Source organism: Hemitrygon akajei, chromosome 20 (assembly GCF_048418815.1).
Source record: "Hemitrygon akajei chromosome 20, sHemAka1.3, whole genome shotgun sequence".
Taxonomy (NCBI): domain Eukaryota; kingdom Metazoa; phylum Chordata; class Chondrichthyes; order Myliobatiformes; family Dasyatidae; genus Hemitrygon; species Hemitrygon akajei.
The window spans coordinates 55001726-55026118 of record NC_133143.1 but is presented as its reverse complement, the minus strand read 5'-3'; positions in this window follow the sequence as shown (position 1 = coordinate 55026118).

Sequence of the window (24393 nt, the reverse complement as noted above, 5' to 3'; positions counted from 1 at the left end):
TTATCTCCTTGTTCTTACAAGTCAGCTTGAAAAAGAAGTAATTATCAGCAAATCCACATTGAGCTCAGACGTTCCCATTCAGAATGTTCTATACATGATATATTGATCAATCTTCAATGACTAATAGCGCTATAATGAAAAGAGGCTGTAGAAGTTAATGTAACTTCACATGCAAACCACAATTGAAGCACTCAATGACACAAGTGGGCTGCTCCCGTGAATTTTAATTGCTCCAGTCAACAATAAAAGTCTGGAATGTTTACGTTTATTCAGTAGCATTAGGGAGGCCCTGTGCCACAAATAACAATACACTTAAAGCCCAATTTGTGAGTCATCATTAAGGCTGTGGACTGAATTATTGTGCATGAGTAATATTTATTTATGCACTAGCCAGTCTGTAGCAAGTATTCAGAACAGAGATAAACAAACTGCCATTAATTCTTTTCAATAGTTTGATGTTATATCGGGCAATGAAAACCCTGGATTCTGAGAAGAGCTGGCATCACTATTTTTAAACATACTATTGCAGCAGAATTCACATTTGATACAGTTTAAAATAATAAAAAGCACATCATTTTATTAGTTGCCAGGAAGACCGTTTTCCTTTAACTAGTAAAAACACTTGCATCATAGTTAATTAGGATTGTTCTAATTTCGCAGAAGAGCAGCATAATCTGAGAGCAATGGATGAGAGGTCACACTACCAAGGTTATGTTGGAACTTCAGAATATCTCCAATGGAAATTCAAGGTCCACATCAAAATTAAAATAAAAGAATGAACAAGAATGGAAGGACTACAAATCTTGTCAAATTCAATTTTTAGTTATGACTCGGGGTGAAACTAGAACTAGAGGTCTTAGGTTAAGGGTGAAAGGTGATATATTTAAGGGGAACCTAAGGCAGAACGCCTTCACTCAGAGAAAGGTGCAAGTGTGGAATGATCTGCCAGCAGAACTGGGGAGTGCGGGTCGATGGGACTATCTATCTCTTCGTCTCTTGCTCTCACTCTCTCGTTCCCTAACAACATGAATTAAAGTATGACAAGAAATGTACTTCTTAAATGAATCATTAACTCACCTCCTAAGGGAGAGGAGAGCACCACAGGGACTTCAGCAAACACCATACTAAAGACTACTTTCAAGTAAGGAAACATCAAATTGAAGTAATTCAGGAATATCTCTTTGCTGCTTACCATAGAAATTATCAAAGTATCCTCCTCAACCAGCTCCTCCTGGTGTACAAAGGGGTCATCCAAAACACAACCCAGGAAGCACAGTGGACATGGTCATTACGAAATGACAAATGGAAGGAAATTGTAGAGAGCAGAATCAGTCATTGTACATGGTCTTTTATGATTTCCTAACTCCTTGTGGTGAACTACATATACCTGTCTGGACTGCTCCTGTGGCTCCTCCCACAGACCCCTGCTGACTGCTCCTGTGGCTCCTCCCACAGACCCCTGTATAAAGGCGATTGAGGCCTGAGCCCGGCCTCATTCTCCAGGATGTAGTGTTGTTCATTCTTCCAGTCAATAAAAGCTGATATCTCGCTTCTTACGTCTCAGAGTTGAGTTATTGATGGTGCATCACTCCTCTAGGTGTAGTGTAATCACTTGAATTGCATATAATGTTCCCCTAAGGAGTTGTCTATTGATGGGTCTTCAAGTGGCTATGGAGGCTGATCAAGGTTTCACATATTCTGACTTAATCCAAGATATTAGGGTGAATTCCCTTAACAGACTTAATAAAGAACACTTGTAAGTGACTTTGCTTGGCTTGGGAAGGCTGATGCAAGGGTACTCACCACACAGTTCTTGATAGAACAAGGTCAGGGGCCAGTGGCATGGAATAGGCAAGGAGACTGCCAGCTCCACCATTGAGGTTGTGGTTGGATCACTGTTTGTCTGGAACCTCCGGCTTGACTTCCTGCCATGGGTGACCCTATCAGAAGTAAAGAGCCAGATGGCTAAACTCCAGACAGTATTGCTCTCTGGATCTCAGGAGTTCACAGCCCTCTCCGCCACGTCAAGGTGATGATTCTCAGAGAATGCAGGTGTGCAGGTGGAACAGACTGTGGAGCTTCAAATTCCTGAGAAAATCAGAAACATCTCAACAGTCCGAGCAGGGATTTGATCAGTGCACCTGCACTTGTGGCTCTGAAGTAAGCATGTTAATGTTTCTTGTTATTTCCACTATTTTGATAGCTTAATGGAATTATTCTATCCAGAAAAACATCAAGCACAATTATTATTTCCGTTCATGTGTATTAAAGAAAACAAGAAACAAATTGAGATCCATGCACCAAAGAATAAAATTTAAAACAGTCCTCCTTTGTTGACGTGAGTACAAATTCATTCTTGTCCCTGACCAGTCAGGCTTTGAATTTGGCAGGACAGTATCACTAGGTAGAAAATTAATCCTCAAAGTAACGCCGCAGAAAATAAACTTCACAACTGTCAGGAACAAACCATAGCTCTTCCAGCACATCCCAGTAAGCTGTACTCCAATAATCATACCATTCAATACAAAATGGTTATGTTCTGCCATCTCTCCCTTACCTGAGCCATGGGAAACATGACTGATAGGATATACATCGTATTTGCAATTAGAAAAACTACTGGAAAATATTCAAAAGCTTACATATGTTAATAAAGTTTCAAAATTATGTTTGCATTTATACTGCAATAATAAAAATGCTACCTTATATCTTTGACTGAATACAATAGATTCCTTTCTGATCAAATTGGGTTTTTACTGCAGAGCGCTGAATTAGACCAACTGTGGTCCGACCCTAGAGCATGGTGTAATTTTAGAGAAAATGTGCTGGTACAAGAGAACGAGACCATCAATTTGTTACAAGAAATGTGATACACATTCTTTTAAAACTTGACCATTGTCATACTGCTGGAATTTCTGCCTTCTGGCTAAAGTCAATCAGCAGACAATAATCCTGGTGAAATGAGGCAACTGTTCTAACCAAGTCAGAGTATTTGAGATTAAGTCAGCCTTTGTAAATCAGGGCAAATGGGACTAGTTTAGTTTGGAAGCTTGGTCAGCATGAGTCTAAGTACCTGTTTCTGTGCAGTATGACTCTATGACTCTAAGACTATGAACCTAACGGCAAATCAGGAAATAAAATTAAAGGTTAGCATTTTTACCCTTAATTTATTTGAATTATGGAAAATAATGTGTGTTCCATTACAATATAGAGCATGTTAGCAATTCAGTTCTCACCATTTTCTGTAACTTTCTTTGCCTTCGTCACTGTTTGGAAGAAATTCAATATTGTGTGTTAAGATCAACCTAAGAGGAAAGAAACTTCAGTTCGTTGCTGGACCCAGAAACTTGTCCAACTCACAAGCAGTAATGTATTGAAGCTAAATGTCTAATCTATTGTCCATCTGGCTGGAGGAACATTCAGCCTTTGACGAAAGAAACTTGAGAAACTTGATAAATCTCGCCGAGGTCTATTTCCTTCAAAAGTACTGTATATTCAGTAGTTCAACTGAAAACTTTCGTCTGTATGATTATTCATATTTCCCATGTGGTTTTGAAACAATTCTTTCCTCCAAATCATTACCTGGCATGTTATTTATTAAACAGTATTCCATGAGTGTTTATCCTTGTAAGATTAGTTACTTTCCAATCACCAGTTCAAAAGATTTGTTTAGTTTTTATGCACTACAATATCATTTTTAGCCATTGCTTTGCTCAAGGAGATAATTAAATATGATATATATATATATATATATATATATAGTCTATGCTGTGCCCTCAGTCCATCCTGAATAATATCAGCTAGAGATCTGAAACATTTACACAGTTTAGAAAGTAAGCTTTTCATCAATTTGTCAACACAACTTTGTTATAAACTAATAAAAATGTCTAGTTATGACTAAATAAAAGTAGCTGAATATACTGGCTGTAAAATATAACCACAATGCAAAAGGTTAACTTCAGGAAATCATTCAATATTTCCTTCTTTGAATATTGGGCATACGTGCATACATTTGATTCTTTATCAAGCTGTATGTCAACATTTGGCTTGGGAAGCTGTTTCAGAGCTTTCATTGTGCAGAGGTGTAACAACAGCACCAGTTAATGGGTCAGAATGTTGACTTGTCGATAATGAAAACTGTGGCTGCAATAGTGTTATGCATTTACTCATAGAGTGCAGCTAATCCAACTCCTCGCTTCCTTCTAACGCATCCAGAAAAATCTGGAATAAATGCTTAAGAAGATATACTTTTAACCAACAAGAAAACAGCCAACCTTGGCATCATGGCACCCAGAGATTTCACGACCATTCAGAGGGTACATGATTCAAATAGCTTGAGACAGGTGTGAGGTGAACCAGCTACCTTGTCAGTTCATAAATGGAACATAAGAACAAAAGAAAATGGGAGCAGGAGCAGGCCATCTGGCCTGTCGAGCCTGCTCTGCCATTCAATAAGATCATGGCTGATCTGGCCATGGTCTCATCTCCTCCTACCTGCCTTTTCCCCATTACCCTTAATTCCCCTACCATGCAAAAATTTATTCAACCTTGTCTTAAATATATTTACTGAGGTGGCCTCCACTGCTTCGTTGGGCAGAGAATTCCACAGATTCAGCACTCTCTGGGAAAAGCAGTTCCTCCTCATCTACATCCTACGTTTACTCTACTGAATCTTGAGGCTATGGTCCCTAGTTCTAGTAGGTGAAAGGTTACTGTGGATGGACAGGAATACAGAATTCAGCAGCTAATCAGATCGACTGTGATCTTGTTAAATGGTGGGATAGGCTTGAGGGGCCAAGTGGCCCAAACCTATTCTTGATTTGTATTTTCAAATATTCATACATTGTGAACTGCACCCATAAAATCCCATGTCTGTCCCCTGTCAATGGATCTTTCCAAGTCCCTCTGTCAACTAGACTATCTAAACTTGTAGTTTGAAAACATAATTTTAAGATCCTGAGACCTCTATTGTTTTGAGGTGATGAGTGTTGGTTGCAAAGACGCCATATACTGCCCAACCCTAAATGCCCTAGGGAAGATACTGGTTGGTTAATCTCTTGAACTGCTGGAGCTTTCTGATCTAAAACCACAACATTGCAGTCCATTTACACATTCTGGGAACTCCAATGCATTGTCAATGGCCATCTCCAATTCCAGTATTACATTTGTTAGGGATTATTGAGGAGTTATGGAATTATGTGAATATATCAGATATTAATTCAAATGAGAACCAGTCTTCAATTCTTAATGTAAGTTACAAGGAATAAACAGTTTGAAGTTAAAACATCACCTGGGCTGACTGCTAAGAGACATGATTTGTGAAGTGAAGTGACTATGAGATACTCCCATATGTATCAGCCAAACTTTTGACAATAGAGTTATATTCATTGGCCTTCATCAAGCAAGGCAATTATGGGCTTAGTAATTGACACATTGCGAACAAATTTAAGAAAGCTTGCAGACCAACCTAATATTATCACTTAGCACATCAAATAGCTGATCTATTAATTGTTCAGAGATTTGTGTATTCAGAATGTCAACCCTCACAGCACTAATCTTGAGCATCTGGCTCTCTGTCCTCAGAAGTTTTTAGACTATCTGTGTGAATTAGTTTTCCCAGCAAAGACATTTGAATCTTGAGATCTGTCCTATTAATTACAATGTACATCCACTGTAAGTATGTATGTACATCAAATGAAGTATTTGTAAGACACAAAATATTGAAGCAACCAACGTTATTGTTACTACGGAAATTGTATTGAATCATCTGTTGTTCCTTTGATCTTAAAGGAATAAGAATGTGATGTACTTTGAATCTGGGGGGCCCTATCAAGTGGGTCTCCGAGAGAATGTCTGTTTCTGGTGATGTATAAAGATTTTTATACACATAACTTCTCCAGACTGTCCAGTGACTTAGTCACAAGTCACAGTCACAACAACATTGGGTAATAATGATTGAGAGAAGTAGAAATCTCAACACACCCTTAGTGCTCTCTTCAGTTGTAGTTGGGTTAAATGATCATGAAGGTTTTTTGTCACGTAAGTCAATCGGAAAATTCTGATGATCGCCACATCCTATTGATTTGTTAGAAAAGGGGCACTTTTCAGTAGCTAGCATTAGATTATCTGTTTAAAAAGAGATGCTATAATTTGCTTTTTCATTACAAATTTGCTTATAAATAATAGTAGATGAATGATATTCCAATTTGAATAAAAGAGCAGAACAACTTGATGTAATGAAATATAAAGTCAGTCCTTTGCATGAAATCTTCCTTTAGTTAGTAAGAAAGATATGGGATTTATGTTGTAGTGGACTTCAACTGCCAGGCTATCTTGCTGAATTAATTTTTAATACAAAGCAATAATCAGAACGACACCACTATGTGCATGGAATTATAATTTCCCTGATATGAAAGAAATATTTGGCGAGGGTTTTATCAGCAAAGTTGACCTTAGGTCTCCAAAGCTGATTGAGAAATTACAGCTAACAGTGGGCTTAACCCTTCATTCATTTCAAACTCTCTTTTGAATCATTGTGAAAACACACGCTGACAGAACAAGCACACTACAGATCTCCACATTCTTTTCTTTTTTATGTTAAAACTCAGTAACATGTTGCCAGTAGTTTGATACAGCAACTTTGCCATAGCTTCAGAGATGCTTATTAATACTTTGAGGATAATTTTAATCTAATCCACTTGGCAGAAAGCTGACAGATCAAATTAGCCACCCTTTTTATACCTAGTTCAATTGTACTTTCCAATGAACTCCCGCAGCCTTTCAGATCCCACCGATATTCTTCTGGGCACCTTAATTCCAATGTCATTCAATGTCCTGAGCCTTTTAAATCTTATTAGTACCCTGATTCTAATTTCAACATCTCTTCCAAATTTATGATTTCCTTGATTACCAATAATTTCAAAGGTTATTGGAGACAAAAGAAACCAATAGGATTTGCTCACCAACTGGGCACAAATTAGAATTCAAAAGATTTAAATTCTGGAGTGTGATGGATTAACTATTAAAAGCTAAATATAAAGTATATATCAAAGTCTAAGGCTAAATTTTAATATTTAAATTCTAGGTAGTAATCCTGAGAACATGTAACTGTCCCTATAGAAGGATGGAAAATATTTGGTTATTTTCCTCTCAAACAGCCATATGCAGACACTTTCTGAAGCATACCTCTGTCCATAAAGGCAGTTCAAACCCATAATATGGGCAATCAGAAAATAAGTTCACAATGTGGTGAAACTCAGATTGTCTTGACTCGGGCAAAACAGACCTACGAAACCAACTTTCCATCCTGCCAAGCTTTTTGATGGCCCTGAAGTGATTGTTAAATTGGCTCTAATTCCATAAAGTATCTCTTTTGGAGCCAGGCTCTCTCCAGTTCAGAGTTAAAGATACTGTCAGAGCCTCATGCTGACACCTCTAGCTTTCCTTGCCAACCTGGCAAGCATTGGTAGAAATATTGTGATTGATAGAACAAAAAAAAACAATTACGTCTAGTGCAATGTTAGCAATTAAATTCTTTCACCAAACACTGTAGTCAAAGGATAAGCCAAGCATGAAAAGTGACTCGGTCCCAAGCAAGCCACCACCAGTAAAGTACCCATTTGGCACTATCCCTTTTCTTTCTCCATCTGGCCATTACAGCACTGTCTAAGTTACAACTTCAGGAATTCTGGCCACTGGGACTCCCCAAGTCAACAGGTTTGTGCATATATTACAAGGCTGTATCCATCCTGTGAGAATGATATCCCTTCAGCAACAGACATCGACGCATGCAAGTTCGATGAAATTACCGAAATACTTTCTATAAAATAGGAAAGAGCAATGAAGAATGCTAAAATGAAAATATCAGAATGTCAAGTTAAAGTAATTTTGAGGCTTTTTGAGATCAAACACAAAAGCTCTCACTGTTTGGATACCTGTTTTTAAAAGAGCATCATGTACATGTACTAAACCAATAGGTTTATATATCAGTCAATACTAAAGCGAGAGAAAGGTTAACCTCTCATTACAACGCTGTACAAACTGAAGGAATAGGATGAGCAATTGTTTGTATTTGCATTGCAAATCAACTTGCTGGAAGTTTGATATGTTATTCCCATAGTTTGCAGAAAAGCTGAAAGAAAAGGTTTTCCTTATAGGTATACAAAATATCCCAAGTACCTCTGGAACAGAAAACCAATTTATCGGTTTTTTTTTGCCTTTTTTGCAAAAGGCACTTAACTTAAATCATTTTTGAACAGAAATGTAGTCTCTGATGCAGGGTTATGCTTAAAGTCAGAACAGTTGCTTGCTTTTAATTCTGGTCTGGAAGCTTTGTTGGGATTTCAGGCTGATGTAACATCAAGAGTTAAAGGAGAGCACAAGAGGCCAATTTTAAGTTGAGTTGTTGAAATATATGCTCAGTTCAAGTTAAACAATGCCAGCCTGCACAATATCTAGCCTGGAGGTGCTGAGCTGTGAAAAGAGTGTTGTGTTGGGTCCTGTTACTTGAATAGACTTGTTAAAGTCCGTGGCTGATGTATGCAAAGCAGGGCCAAGTGGGAGGGAGAGGGCAGGGAGGCTCAGCCAGCACATCACTCTCCGAGCCTGGGCTCCACTTTGATTGCTCCTTTGGAGGCATAAGTGAAAGCCAAACCTCTGTTCCCTCCTTTTTTTGCTTCTGCCATGCAAAGATAATCAGGTTTATGTAAAGTATGTGTGCTCTTTTGACAGTCCTCGATACCTCATTAATTCAATCATACCCAACAGCATTGTTCCAAAGTGTTTGAAATGCGTATAGGGACTGAGCTTTTTTTAATCCTGTCAATCAATGCTAACATATTTCTTGCTGTTGCCATGGCCAGGGCCAGAGTTCATGAAAACACAGAATAAGCGCCAACAAAACAGGAATAAAGACTTATTTGAGATACTTTTTTTAAAGGACATCTACCATGCACAAAACATGGGAAGTAAATGTAGACAAGTTTAGACACTATAGCTCCACTGAGGGAGAAAGAGAATTTGAAAATCAAACAGACCTATAAAAGCTCAACCAAAGAGTCTCTGGGAAAAAGCTGATGAATTGGACCTTGGTACAACAATGTTCTTTCTTTCGTGTGTTCTTCAAAAGTACAATGACTAATACATTTTAACACATGCCACTGATGTCTTTACACTGTTGTAAGCCACCTAAAACTGGCAGAATACTACAGGAGAACAAGGGAAGTTGTGCTTTGGTGACTATCACCCTAGAACTAGGATACAAATAAATTCAACATTTCATGCTTGTGGATTAGTAAGATCTCGAGCTGATGTATTTTATAATTCATATTTCACAAAAAGGCCAGATTCTTGCTACTTATTGAATGGTGCAGTTGGCAAAGCCTTCCGACTACTGCAGGCTGAACATCTCGTGTCAGAAAAATATATATGTTTTGTTTTGTTATGTTTTGTTTGAAGTCTTCTACATTACAAGTAAAAATAAAAGATTTATTTTGGTTCAAAGGATAAAAATAAAACTAGCCCTAAAATATGAACCTATTACGAATGTAATGTAGACCCCATTTTAGAACCCCATGTTTACAGATCAATAACTGCAGAGACAGTCCTTTTTGAAATAACTTCTGGAATTAATTGTCTTGCAATCAATTTTTCTGTCTTTAATGTAGTTTTTTCACTAAATGATCTTAAAAAATGTCAAATGCAACTTATGATTTAAACATTGTCAGGGATACACAATGGCTTAAGAGTAATTTGTACATTCACTAAATGCCTAAAGGTCAGTCAGTCACTTATAATACACATTTGTGGAGATAAATATTCAGTATTGTTATATTGCTTGTAAAAAGCAACACAAAGCCCTGCTTAAGATGTACAGTGTTATTCAAATAACTCAAAAGGTCTGTGAATGTCTGTATATCAAACTCTGAATTATGAAGACCAAATGAATTAATTCCAGTCAAATGCAAAGTAAAGGATTAAAATGTGAGTTATGAATGAATTTGAGTCATTTTAAATGTCAGCTTAACGTAAAGTAGGATATTTTATTTAAATAAAGGTAAAGTTACTTAGAGTATGCTTTCTTTCATTCCAACAAAAAAATAATTCGGCAGGGTAATAAACCAATAACTCTTTTTTGGTACTTTTCATTTCCAGATAGATTAAAATTAGTTCTAAAAATAATTAAATTCACATCATGTTCATTCGGAAGGGGGATATTTCCATTACATTGAAGATAACGCCCTCTCCCCTCTCACGCACAATAAAATGCAAAATTATTTTACAGAATGTCCGGATTCACAGTATGTTAGAGGGGGTAGGTCATTCCAACAGACTGGTTCTTTATAGACAGATTTATTATAACTAAATAGATTTTCTTTTTTGGAAACATGGCACAGTGTTAAATGCTGATTTAAAATGCAAAGTTCTGGGCAATCCCACTGTTCACGTGAGAGTGCTGCACAGTAGGTGCAAAACTATCATGTAGTTAATCTGTTATTCTATTATTAATCATTCAATAAATATTTTCATGGTTGTCTCTCATACTTTTACATTTTATTGTGTTTTTTTTGCCATCTTGGGCGATACACATTGAGCGATAAGATCTGCACTGGAACCAGTCATTACAGGGTCAACAGCAAACAGTACAAACTTAGTTATTCACGTCTGAATATTCAAACTATTCAGAATCATATTTCAGAGCTTTAACTATCAAAATTCTGCAGACTTTAATAAAGTAAAATAATATAATGTCATCTTTTTAATGTTCTTTAAAATACACAAGTTCCACCCCTTCAAAAAAAAGTCTGAAAGTGTTTTCATTGTGTGTCATTATGATATTTCAGCCTGTACGACATTGTTGAAAACCTGATTAACATTGTGTATGCTCATTTACAGCATCTGGTTGTCATTAAAACAAATGTGAATGAAGTTTACAGGCTGCCCAATCTCCTACCAGCTAATTAAATTAGCACTGCATTTGTTTCCTACATTTTCCTACCTTGGGGTCATGTTCAGTAGAAATGTACTTTTGTTCACCATGACTCCAAATGATTTACTTTTGTTTTACAGCTCCCTGCTCAGCTGCTAAATTGTAACTAGTAATAGGCAACCATTAGGTTTAGTGAAGCGTGTCGAAGATGTCAACGGAAATCGGTTCTTGAATGCACACCACTGCTCTCATAAAAGGTAGGGTCAGAAAGGAGACCCTTCTACATTGTGCAGAGATTCACGCATATTGGATAGGAAAACATTCAATATCACTGCATGAAACTGGAGAACAGCCAGCGAATTTTTAATACTTTTGTTTATCATCTGCTTTACTTAACCCAAACCAATGACGCAATGTGCCCTTTGACCCTTGTATGACAGATGAAGGTTAACGTTTTCACTGCCGCAGAGGCCACTCAGTGGCCTGATGCAGTATTTGATTTTTTTTTTGACAGAGGCATGATTCTTAAGCTAAGAAGTGCCTAAAGATGTCCTTGTTTGCATGGCGATATTTTCCCTGAAGGATGGAATCAGATAGAACCACTTTGAAATCATTGCGCACGTACAATGATTGATGATTACATGATGAAATAAGGCCCTACACAGGAGGCTTGGGAGCAGCATACATACCATTAACGTACTATACAGAAGAAATCTCAGATTTTCTAGCTACTTAGACTATAGAAATGCAACTGATACAATTGGTAAATCAATTTTCTAATTTTTGAGCAATTATTTAGATAGCTTAAAATATTGGCACTGTATTTCCATGGTAATGTACAGGCTAGTGTAACACTATTACAGTGTCAGTGACCTGGGTTCAATTCTTGTCACTGCCTGTAATAAGCTTGTATGTTCTTTCAGTGGCTGCACAGGATTCCTCCAGGTGTTCTGGCTACTTCTTACCTTCCAAAGACATACAGTTAGTACGGGACAGTAAGCTGCGGGCACGCTATGTTGCTGGCGGAAGCATTGTGACACTTGCGGGCCGGCCCCAGAACATCCTCGGGAGCGAGTACGTTGGTCGTTGATGCCAACGACATATATTACTTAATGTTTCAATATACATATGACAAATAAAGCTAATCTTTTGTTCCCTTAATCTTTAACTATTATGTTGTGTTATAATTCAAAGCCATCATTACTATCTTTACCCAGTTACAATACTACTCTTACAAAATATTTCTGAACAAAAGTCTATAAACATCAGTGCTCAATAGCAAAGCAATGGTCAATACTGCAAGGACATTTGATGATGTTAAGAGAGAAACTTAACATTGAAAATGTTTACTATGAAGGGGAAAAATCCTTTTTTGTTTCTTTTATCATTTTGGTTACGGGTGGGGACAGAAACAGTTTGATAGGTACACTTCCATGAACATAGACTGAAAATGATCACCACTTAAATTCTCATATGATAAATATTTATTCAAGTAGCTGTCCGGTAGGGAAATGTAGCACAACATAAGATAACACCCAAATAAGAGGAAATGTGTAGAAATTTTGATTTAGATTACAGCTTTTCACAACTGAAAATGTACCCTTTCACAACCTTCTAGTTAAAAGCTTTCCAGTCGTTAAAGTACTTTAACAAACAGAGCAGCCATCTGAGGGCTTGAAGCTTCCACAGACAGTACAAAGTTCAATGTAAATTTATTCTCAAAATACATATATATCACCATATACCACCCTGAGATTCATTTCCTTACACAGTAAGTCCAATATATGTAATAGAATCAATAAAAGACCACACCAAATGGGTGGACAACCAACGCGCAAAAGACCAACAAACTGTACAAATGCAAAAAGAATAAAAAATAATAATCATGAATAAATAAGATCTTCTGAGGTGCCATCAAGAAGGCGACTCATGCGAGCAGCTCCATCATGGGTACTAGCCTCCATAGTATCCAGGTCATCTTCCAGGAGAGATGCCTCAAAAAAAGTGGTATCCATTATTAAGGACCCCCCCCCCCCCCCCATCACCCAAGTCATGTCTTGTTCTCATTGCTACCATCAGGAATGAGGTACAGAAGCAGGAAGGCACACACTCAAATGATTCAAGAACACCTTCTTCCCCCCTCTGTCATCCAATTTCTGAATGAACTTTGAACCCATGAACATGGCTCACTACTTTTTAATTTCTATTTTTGCACCACTTATTTAAATATATATATATACATAGATACACACACTTATTGTAATTCATGTTTTTTCTCTCTATTACTATGTATTGCATTGTAAAAACTACAAATCACACGGCATATGCCAATGATATTAAACCTGATTCTGATTCTAACTTTCGAGAAGAAGAGATGAAGAGTCATTGAAAGTGAGTCCATAGGTTGTGAGAACAGTTCAGTGTTGGGATGAGTGAAGTGAAGTTATTAAACAATTTACAATATAACCTGATTTGATAACATTGATTAATGAGTAAACTTTTGCTGACTTTACAGGGTAAATTCCACTGCTGTTTTTCAAAATGTCCTGGCTTCCAAGTGAGGATTTGGAGCAAGAGACATAAGAGTTTGAAAGAAATTCAGTCTCGGGACCTTTGGCCGTGAATTTCACTTAGCAGGACTCCAAAGGAGTGACTTGTGTAAATTGGTAACTAATGATTGACTGTTTATTTAGTTAATTAGCAGCAGCCAATTATAAAAAAAATCTGGGGTTAAAAAGTTGACACTCGAAGCTGCTACGCACGTTGACTCTGTGGTTAAGAAGGCATATGGTGCATTGGCCTTCGTCAATTGTGGGATTGAGTTTAAGAGTCAAAAGGTAATGTTGCAGCTATATAGAAACCTGGTCAGACCCCACTTGGTGTACTGTGCTCAATTCCGGTCGCCTCACTACAGAAAGAATGTGGAAGACATAGAAAGGGTGCAGAGGAGATTTACAAGGATGTTGCCTGGACTGGGGAGCATGCCTTACGAGAATAGGTTGAGTGAATTTGGCCTTTTCTCCTTGGAGCGATGGAAAATCAAAGGTGACCTGATAGAGGTGTGCAAGATGATGAGAGGCATTGAGCATGTGGATAGTCAGAGGCTTTTTCCCAGGGCTGAAATAGCTAGTACAAGAGGGCACAGTTTTAAGGTGCTTGGAAGTAGGTACAGAGTTTTTTACACAGTGTGATGATTACGTGGAATGGGCTGCTGGCAATGGTGGTGGAGGTGGATACAATAGGGTCTTTTAAGAGACTCGTGGATAGGTACATGGAGCTTGGAAAAATAGAGGGCTTTGGGTAATCCTGGGTAATTTCTAAAGTAAGTACATGTTCGGCACAGTATTGTTGTCCGAAGGGCCTGTATTGTGCTGTAGGTTTTGTATGCTTCTATGAGATTACAATTATAATAGGCAAAGCAGATGCAGTGGATGTTGTATATTTGCACTTTCAGAAGGCCTTTGACTGTTTCAGGTGGAGTAACCAGTGTGGAAGTAAGGTGAAAAGGCTTTGGTGTGAAGAGACAGTGTTAGTTGCCCAGGAATAGGGAATGGGAGTAACTCTTTGGGGAGAAAAAGCTTCAGTGAGAAGACAATGGCCTGTTCTATGTTCTAAAATGCAATAACATAATCCTTACTCCCTCTTGAAAAGATTGAATATGTTTCAATATGTATCTCACCAAAACAATGGCATGTTGACATTGTATCACTATTCTTGTCTTAAACTTAGATGTTAACAATCCAAAGACAAGTTTTGAGTCAAAATTATACCTTGTGCGCTTTCAGCTTGTCCACGATTGCTGCTATATTTCAATGCCACAACAAAATGAATTCTCAAACAGTTATTTCTAATGACATTCTAATTTACTGCATAGGAAAGACACTTGGAAGTTTTGTCTTGTTTATGTTTAAGATACAGATATGGGACAAAACAAGTTACTGTTGATTATAATAGAAAGTAACGCTTCTCACATGTGTTTGGAAATCTAGTACTGAAGAAATACTGACAATAACAAACTGATAATGCATGAAATGCCTGCACACCACGACATTTTCATTAAAAATGCTCTTTATAAAATTCTGATTTGTTTCTTTGCTGGAAAAATAGAGCTGTTGAGCTGCCTTCTGAATGCAGGTAATATCTCTGCCTCTTTTTGAGATATGTGGCAATAAAGCATAGAGAAAGACCCTCTGGCTCATCTTGTCCATGCTGACTGTGTTGCCCAATGAGATAGTCCTACTGGCCTGTGTTTGGTCCATTACTCTTTAAACCTCTTCTGTCCACGTACTTATCGCGGTGACTTTCAAATGTTGCTAATGTGCCCACCTCAGCCACTATGTCTGGCAGCTCATTCCAAATATGTACCACCCTCTGTGCAAAGAAGCTGCCTCCTGATGCCCTTTTAAATCTCCTGCCTCTGATCTCAAACCCATGCCGTTTTGATTTGTCAGTCCTGAGCCCACATACATAACTAATCAATTCTTCTTGACCTTCTACACTATCTACAACAACACCTACATTCACATGCAAAACATTTATATAAATTTGAAGCAACAATGGCCCCAGCACTGATCTTGGGGTTACACCACTTGATATAGGTCTCCAGTCTGAGAAACAACCTTTGACCATTATCTTCTCCTTCCTACCAACCGAGTCAATTATGGATGCTAATACAATCCACAATCTTTCCCTGAATCCCATGCATCCTAAACTTCCTGAGTGCCTGCCACATGGAACCTTGTCAAAGACTTTGTTGCAGTCCATACCGACAACATCCCCTGACCTACCCTCTTGGTTGTCTCCTTAAAGACCTCCAAGAGATTTGTCAGACACAACTGTCCAAGCACAAAGGCATGACATGCTGGTTGTCCTACATCAGGTCCTGTCACTGCGAATGTTAAGTAGATCCAATCCCTTAGAATCCCCTCCAGTAACTTACCCAGTCACTGATATGTAGTTTTCTGGAGTAACACACAATCTGGAAGAATTCTGGCATAATTCTGGCAGAAGAACACAGTAAGAGCTCAGGCAGATTAAACAGCTTCGGGGTGAGGAAAAAAATTGTCAACGTTTGCATCAGAATTATTTTTCCTAGACTGTTTTACGACTGTTTTAAAACAATGGCACCACAGTAACCACTCTAGTCCTCTAGAAGCTTCCCTGTGGCCAAACATGAAGCAAAAATCTCCGCAAGGTAAATTACTATAAAGGTAAACCTACTGCCAGAAAACACTGTGAATTCTCATTCTGTGTAGGGTCTCTAAGTATAACAGTTTATTCACAGAATCACAAGTTATGGTATCCCATTTCTATACAACATGCCATGCAGAAAATTATATAAGACATTGAACTAAATTATAAATTATTCAGATATTGAGGCATCAGACAATATAATCTATGGTAGGTCTGATTGCCACACTATAGGGAGAATGAAATGCACTGGAAAAATCATAGAGGACATTCACCAAAATGTTGCCTGAACTGGAGGACTTTAGTTTGAGGAAGGAATGGATAGGCTTGGTTTTTCTTACCTGGAACACAGCAGGCTGAGGGAAGACCTGATAAACTGTAGGTATAAGATTTTGAGGGGCTTAGAACAATAGTCAAAATCTTTTTTTTCCCGTGGTAGATATTTTTTTTCCCCATGGAATGGGTAGCTTGCTCTTGTAGTTTATGAATCTGTAAATCTAACATGTGGGAACAAACATCTTATTTTGATAAACATTTTTTCATGTTTTCACATATTTATTTCAGACAATAATGTAAAATGAGTTAGATTGTAATGTCAATGATAGTGAGATGTATTCTGAAGTGTGAATTGACAGGAAGATGTATAATTGCCCTTCATTGCTTTGGGACTAAATTACCACTTGGCATTCAAAAATGCCAAGTGTGAGGCATTCACCCTGGCCCTCTAGTGTTAATGCACAATAAGGATAAAGACAAATATGGACAGTGATTGCATGGGCATTGATACATGGAGCTAAAGTTAATGAAGATTACATTCATGGTGAGCTGGAGTCAATGTAACATTGGGCCTGTTTCAAACACAGTTGATTGTCCATTAAACTGAGGTATATCATACTTCTTCCCTAATCAGTTACAGATTCTGTTCACTTTCTGCTAAAGTTATTGGGAAGCATATTACACTTCAAGTCCAATGTCGAAACGTGTCGTTTAATTGTATGAAGACTCCAATGCACAGGATCAAAAAAGCTGCAGAGGGCTGCAGACTCAGTCATCTCCATCATAGCCTCCCCCCCCCCCCACACCCCCCCCCCCCCCCCCACCAAGGACATCTTCAAATGCCTCAAGAAGGTGACATCCATCCTTAAGGGCCCTTACTATCCAGGACGTCTTCATCTCATTCCTGCCAACTGGGGGAGGTACAGAAGCCTGAAAGTACACACTCACCGTTTTATTAACAGCTTCTTCCCCTCCACTATCAGATTTCTAAATAGTCCGTGAACTCATAAACACAAGCTCACTATTTTGCTCTCCTTTTACAGTACTTATTTATTTTTTATATTCTCCTTATTGTAATGTTTCTGTACAGTACGTACTACTGCCATAGAACAACAAGCTTCATGATACAGTATACATATGTTAGTGATGATAAACCAGTTTCCAGTTCTGATTCCCTCAAGCACTGACTTCACCTCTGCTCCTTGATATTTAATTATTCTGAGGGGCTCAAATGTCAGTGATATATCTGTAGTTGTAGCAAATTAGTTGATCTTTCTATGTGCTCTTAATGAATGTAAGCTGGAGTTTAGATTCATGTTGCCTAATATCAAAGTTAAAAAGTTCAAAGTAAATTTAATATCAAAGTACATATATGCCACCGTATACCATCCTGAGATTCGTTTTCTTGCGGGCATTCACAGTAAGTGCAAAGGAAAACAATAAAATCAATGAAAGACTATACCCAACAGGAGAGATAAACAACCAATTTGCAAAAGACAACAAACTGCAAATACAATAAGTAAAGATATATAATAGTAATAATAATAACAAATAAGCATAACTATTGAGAAAATGAGATGAAGAGTACTTGGAAGTCAGTCTATAGGTTATGGGAACAGTTCAGTGATGGGGCGAGTGAAGTTATGTCCTTCAGTTCAAGAGACTGATAGTTGAGGGGTAATAACTGTTCCTGGACCTAGTGGTGTGGGTCCTGAGGCTCCTGTACCTTCTTTCTGATGAGAAGAGAGCATGGCCTGGACGGTGGGATCCTTCATGATGGGTGCTGCTTTTCTGCAACAATGCTTCACCTAAATCTGCTCAATGGTAGGGAAAGAGTTACCTTTGATGGACTGGGCCATATCCATTTCTTGTTGTAGGCTTTTCCATTCAAGGGCATTGGTGTTTCCATACCAAGCTATGATGCAACCTGTCAATATACTCTCCACTGCACATCTATAGAAGTTTTTCAAATATAGAATTAATTATTTCCATTTTTTGTTTAGCCCTTCTTCCAACAATACAAATACCAATTGTCAATGGTAAGGATTTTGCACCTTTATCACATCAACTCAGTCTTGGTTATTTTGTCCAATAATGACATTCATTTCAGCTATTGGTCAATTGTATTGCTATGTTCCGGTTGGATATGGCAGTAGTTCAAACAATTAAATTACAGATACATCATGATTCATCTTACTGGCAAGGAGTTGCCTGTTGAAATTCCATGTACAGAGACATTTGTCATGGCACTTGTCTACAAAGCTGTTTAATGATTATGTTGAACTGAACTATTAAAGTCTCGTTAACAGAAATAAATGATTGCTAAGACTATTTGCTTATGGACAGTTATACCATAGATCAAAAAACAAGCTGCTGGAGAAACTCGGCAGGTTAGGCGGTACCTATAGAGGAAAATGAATGGTCGACGTTTTGAATAGAGACTCTGCATCAGGACTGAGAGCACAGAGGGAGGATAGACAATGTAAGGGGGAGAAGGGGAGGGTCCGGCTGGGGCTGCAAGGTGATAGGTGGATCCAGGAGTGATGAGAGATAATGGTCAGATGGTCAAGTGGTGAAGTGGTGGAGCTGGAAGAAAGTAAGTCAGTGTTGATATGTTCTGATGCTGAATCATTATGAAAGGATGTTCCCTGACATTTGTGTGGATGTATAAATAGAAGGGGTGTACATCTAACTGTGGAGCTCAGAACAAATCAAGTCCGCCATATTGTTATTCCATACACTTACCTAGAGGCGAGAATTCACTCTTTCAATAGATATCAATTGAGGGAAAGCATTTCCCTGCTGCAGTGACCTCATGCCATAATCATAAATCAACCATGATCGAATAGCAAAGCAAACTCCATGGGCCAAATAGCCTAATTCTACTGCTATGTCTTAGAGTCTTGCGTCTCAGCAACTTGTCAAATCAGTGCCATTTAGCTCTGCATTGGTAACTGTGCACTCAAGGTCACAGGGGAATCTAGGGCAATTAAATTGTCTCTGTTTTCACTCCAAATAGATGTCTCTTCTACCCAGACTGTGATTATCTTCATGCTGTGAATCCTGGTATTCCTCTTGACCTTCTTTGTCCTCTCCAGCTCTTGCTCCTCTGGCTCCTCTACTTTCTGAATGCTCTTGAACAGAAACTGATCCATCCAGTCCCCCACAGACAGACGGATGCAAAAGGCAATGCAGAGTATGGAACCTCATCTATCAAGAGAAGATGGCCTTGCATGGTGCGGGCCACAGAATCCCATTTTGAGTCATCCAGTGAAACACACCAAGTACTGGAGGAACTCAGCAGGTCAAGCAGCATCGGTGGAGAAGAATAAACAATCAACGTTTCTTGTCAAGACCCTTCACCTGTCATGTTTATTCTTCTCCACCGATGCTGACTTACTTGCTGAGTTCCTCCAGCATTTTGTGTGTTGCTCTGGAGTTCCAGCAGCTGCAGAATCTCTGGTGTTTTTGAGTAGGACAGTGATTCTTCCCGCAAGATCCCTGATGGTGTTGTGGCATTCATCATTTAACCAGAGTGGACAGAACCATACATCGGACTCAATATGCGAAACAATGCAAGTATAATCGATAACACCCAAAATTCATTCCTTGGGGAATCTGCAGCCTCAGAACTATTGAGGTAGGATGGAGTTACCGAGGGTGGAGGAGTCACAAAGTTCCTTGTACATCTGGCAGGGGAATCTGCATGATCTCTCTCTGCAGAGAAAAACAGCATTTGTGTCTTCTACATTGATTTTAAACTGCTGAGCATTTGGCGAAAACATTTAGGCACAGTGAGCTGTTAAATAGCAGTTGATTAAAAAGCTATTGTAACATTTTTGAAAGGATTCTCAAAACGTTGATACGGCTGGCTCATGCACTGTGAGTAACTATACCCTGGTGATAGCTCATTTATTGGATCTTAGTTACTGGAAATTAAATTACAATTATCATTCTGGGAACAAATTCATGCCAATGAATACTGTTGAGGCCATCAAAACTTTGAGCAATGTTATTACTTAATCTTTGATTAAAGGAAACCCTACTTCAGATATTTCATTCCTCTTCATTTTGCTTGGAACATGATTTTCAATACGGTGAGAAAGAGATAAACATACTGCGGTGTAAACAGAATTAGTCTGGAACATAAGTGCACATCCAATTCAAGATGCATCAATCTGTGCCATCAAGAAATTGTATTACTGTAGAAAGGCAAATCAATTGGCTGAGAGGAGATGCTGAGAGATATGTCAAATCAGAAAATCATGCCAGAAACAGGCCAATGAACAACAAACCTGATAATCTTTTATGGCCCGAAACGTCGACTCTTTACTCTTTTCCATGGCCTGCTGAATTCCTCCAGCACTTTGCGTGTGCCACTTTAGATTTCCAGCATCTGCAGATTTTCTTGTGTTTGTGATATTACATACTCGCCTGGTTTTTTACTGCATCTGTGCTGAAGTTTTCAATAAACTGTGGCCAACTTAAATGTACAGATGTAAAGTGTGAGAAATAAGAACAAATGACATCCTGACTGTAATTTGATCAGGTGCGAGGACAAGGACTTTATTATTCAGATGACTGTGATATTATCATGACATCTGGTCGCCCTAACTCAGCCGATGGAACTGTCAGGATTGCAGCCTTCCCAATGGTGAAGGGAGCAACGGACTGCTCTCACAGCACATTGGTAGCAACACTTCACAAATCCAATGCGTTCAGTAATCACAGAAGATTTTACTCCCTGATCCCGTTAGTATATATGCAGAGATCATGATGATGAATGGCTGACTCTTGTGGCGCTATCTCGATATTTCATCTTTCTGTGTTGTTTATCTTTGAATCCAAACAGTAGCTTCTTGAGAGGGTCTAGCTCATGCTTCCTGACTCTGTTCCTAAGCCAACAAAGAGAAGAGTATTTACATTCAGAGACCACTTTATGTACACCTGTACACCTCATTAATGCAAATATCTAATCAGCCAATCATGTGGCAACAACCCAATGCATAAAAAGATGCAGACATAGTCAAGAAGTTCAGCTGTTGTTCAGAATGGGGGAGAAATGTGATCTAAGTGACTTTGACCCTGGAATAATAGGTGGTGCCAGACAGGGTGGTTTGATTATCTCAGAAACCGCTGATCTCTTAGAATTTTCATGCACAACAGCCTCTAGAGTTTACAGAGAATTGTGCGAGGAACAAAGAAAATCATCCAGAGCAGCAGTTCTGTGGGCGAAAACGCTTTGTTAGTGAGAGAGGTCAGAGGAGAATGGCCAGATTGGTTCAAGCTGACAGGAATGTGACAGTTACTCAGATAACCACGCATTACAACAGTGGTGTGCAGAAGTCAATCTCTGAATGTACAATGCGTTGAACCTTGAAGTGGATGGGCTATAGCAGCAGAGGATCATGAACATACACTCAGTGGCCACTTTATTAGGTACAGAGGTAGTTAATAAATTGGCCACTGAAAGTGTTTAAGCACGGCACTGCTCTCTGCAATCTGTAGTGTGCTAAACCTTACATTTAATAAATCAGAATCAGAACCAGGTTTATTATCACTGACTGATGAATCGGTCATAAAAGTGCCAAGCATAAAATAAACTATAAATTGCAAAATAAATAAATAATGTTTAAAAAAAAGTGCATAATGAGATTATGTTAGTGCATTCATGGACCATGCAGAGGGGAAGATGGTGTTTCTGTATCACTGAATGTGGGTTTTCATGCTCTTTATCTCCTCCCTGATGATAGTAATGAGAAGAGGGCATGTCTTGGATAACAAGGGTCCTTAATGATGGATGCCACCTATTGAAGATGTCCTCAAGTGTGTGGAGACTTGTGCCCATGATGTAACTTGCTAGAGTTTCAACCCTCTGCAGCCTCTTGTACGACTGTGAATTGGAGCCTCCATACCAGGCAGTGAAAGAATTAGAATACTTACTTACTTAAGTCCATCACCACTACTAGGGCAACAGCTGCTAACAGCACCTCAACACCTCATTAGAGTCCTCTGTCCTGGGCCAGTCTTTCAAGCTGTTCTCAAGTGTAGCCCATTGTTGAAGGTCCTTCCTCTCCCAGGGATGAGGACTTTGGAGCTTCTGTTAGCTTTTCTGTAGCACTGGGTTTTATGGGATGGTGTTCCCAGCCCCATGTCCAACCCTCCTCCTTTCAGAGCCAGGCTTGGGACCGTCCATTACAGAGTTAACTAGTTAGAACGCTTTCCTGAAAGCTCTATAGAAATGTTGACATACTAAATCTCCTCAAACTCCAAAGAAATTTGAGCTCTGGAATAACTTCATCATGATAGTGTTGGACCCAGGACAGATCCTTGGATGTGTTGAGAGCTAGGAAGCTTAATGTTGCTCATCTGTTCCACCGCTGACCCCTCAATCAGGACTGATATGTGTTCTCCCAACTTCCCCTTCCTAAAGACCACAATGAGATCCTTCGTCTTTCTGATGCTGAGTAGGAAGTTGTTGTAGATAATTCTGAAGGACCTTTGCAATCCACTGCAGTGCCGGTTACCTGTTTTTTTTTTGCTTGTTATGCCCTGCACACCTAGGCAATAATGCAGGCTAGACTCCAGCCTGTTGCTGAGGGACAGAAGGAGGTGGGGGAAACAACTTTGGAGCCAGGCAGTCAGAAAGTAACATGTTGGTCTACAGTTTCAACAAGCAGAATCCTTCTTCCCCATTCAACTTAAATTGTAGTTGTCGTCAACAGTGTCACTGAGTTCATATTCCATGATGCCAACCATTCTGCCTGACAGGGCACTCTGGTAATTCCAAATCCCTGCATTGCCCTAGCTTTAAGGTTCTGGGCTCTCCTCCAAATCCAAGACTCAGTCCAAAACCCCAATACAAGTCACCCCTACAAACTGTCCATCATACTGACATTTTCATAGTGCAAACCCCCTCTTTACCAAGAACCCACTTAACAAAAATCCATCATTATATTAGTATATTCCCCCATCCATAACCTCTCTGTGATAATTCATCCCCTACCAACCCCCTCTCCCTTGACCATCCATCATCATGGCCATATAAGCAATCTATCAACTCCCCTTTAATCCACTTTCCCTACCTCACTCCTCACCAGTCACAGGATATTCCTGACTGGATAGTAGCCACCAGCTGCTCTTGAAATCGACTGACATGAGGCAAATTTCCCTCTAAAATGTGCTATTCATGTATGTATGATTTTTTAAAATTATTTCACAAAAAAATTGTTAACACCCAAAATAATAGAATGAAGAAAACTCTGTTATATCAATGAAATTACCCCTTGCATCACATATATTTTTTCTTAGCCCCAGAAATAACATTTTTAGGAGCCCACACTTGCTCCCATCCCTCTTGGTATTGTTATGCTCAGAAGTTAATTTGGCAATCACTGAGCTGTCAGAGCAACTCAATATGTCAGAGAACATCTGTAGAGTGAAATGGCAGTTAATCTTACGAGAAGGGTCTCAACCAGAAATCTTGATTATCCATTTCCCTCTGCAGATGCTGCCTGACCCACTGTTCCTCCAGCAGATTGTTTTTCACTTCAGATTCCGTTGTCTGTTAACCTTTGTGCATCCAATTTGGCAATCACAGTGGGTACTTCAAGGCACTGTCCTTTAGCTTCTGCATTTATCTTATCTATCTAAATAGTAGCTTCGTCTAGAAGCTGGAAAAAATGAAACTCTGCTATCATTCGTACCTACTTCTGATTAATTAGCTGGAATACTTCACCAAAAGCATTTGCAGCCACTACAGTATACAGAAATGTAGGAGTAAAGATAAAGATTAGCCTCATTTGTCACGTGTCCATCAAAACTTCAGTGAAATGTGTCATTTGTATCAAATAAAATTGTCGAGGAAAGTGCAAGTGTCTGCATGTGTCTGGCACCAACGTAGCATTCTCACAGCTTACTAACCCTAACCATACTTCGCTGTAATGGGGGAGGAAACTGGAACACCCAGAGGAAACTCATGCAGTCATAGGAATATTGTACAA